The following is a 1,007-nucleotide window of genomic DNA, read 5'->3' as shown; positions in this document are numbered from 1 at the left end:
TGGACGGGGCTCTGAGCAACCTGATCTAGTTGAAGATGTCCCTGCCCACGGCAGGAGAGTTGGACTAGATGACCTTTAGAGGTCCCTTCCAACCCAAACTATTCTATGATTCTATGATATTATTATGATTATGTAGCAATAAGAGATAAGCTTGCAATATAAATAGAAAAAGCAGGGGGTAGGAGGGGTCAAAATAGATAATTACGAGGATTTGGCTTGAGCAGTATTTTGTATACCCAATATTTCACTTTGCCTTGCCATTACTGTCAGGGTAGAGTGAACAGAGGGTGCAAAACATAAGAAAAAGGATGGAAGAACGGAAAAAAAGACTACATGCATGTAAAAGCCACAGAGAAGGAAAAAAGATTGATCAAAGGCTAGTGAAAAGAGAAGGAAAAAAGAAAGAAAAAGGAAGGCACAAACAAATGACAGAAAAAAATAGTTTATTACTGTGGATGCCACAGTTATTCTGGTCAGCCTTAGGACATGCATTTAAGTTTTTTAAAATCTAGTTGAAAAATATACCAGGTAGCGAGGCATGGTGTGTGGGGAAAGTAAATAAGACCAGTTGCTGGAGGCTGTTCTGCCCTGCACAGGGACTGCTACAGTCAGTGTTGGCACCATCCTCATCTCACTGCTTTTTTTTTGCAAGGTGGCCTTCAATGTCCCTGTCATGGATAGGACTGTGCCGGTTGCTGCACACAGGACACAAAATATTGCCTCCCGTAGTGAACTTATTGGCTGAGCAGTTAAAAACCAGTAGTTTTTATACTGCTGGCAATTACCAAGGTTAACCTCCCTTTCTCCTGCTGCCCCATCTCTCCGTGCCCCAACCTGCTGCCACGGTGTCAGCAGGGCCCAGTGTGTTATGTGTGTATCGCATTTGACTGCCCACCTTGAGCTGCCAGCCCATATCACAGGCTTGCTGGGCACTTCAGAAAGTAACTTTCTACCCCTGTGTGCAGCCACAGGATGCACAAAGAAGCAGTTCTTCTGCAAGAGGTATG

Source organism: Aptenodytes forsteri, unplaced genomic scaffold (assembly GCF_000699145.1).
Source record: "Aptenodytes forsteri isolate BGI_AS27 unplaced genomic scaffold, ASM69914v1 Scaffold56, whole genome shotgun sequence".
Taxonomy (NCBI): domain Eukaryota; kingdom Metazoa; phylum Chordata; class Aves; order Sphenisciformes; family Spheniscidae; genus Aptenodytes; species Aptenodytes forsteri.
The sequence above is the reverse complement of the archived record's forward strand: the minus strand, read 5'-3'. Positions refer to the sequence as shown.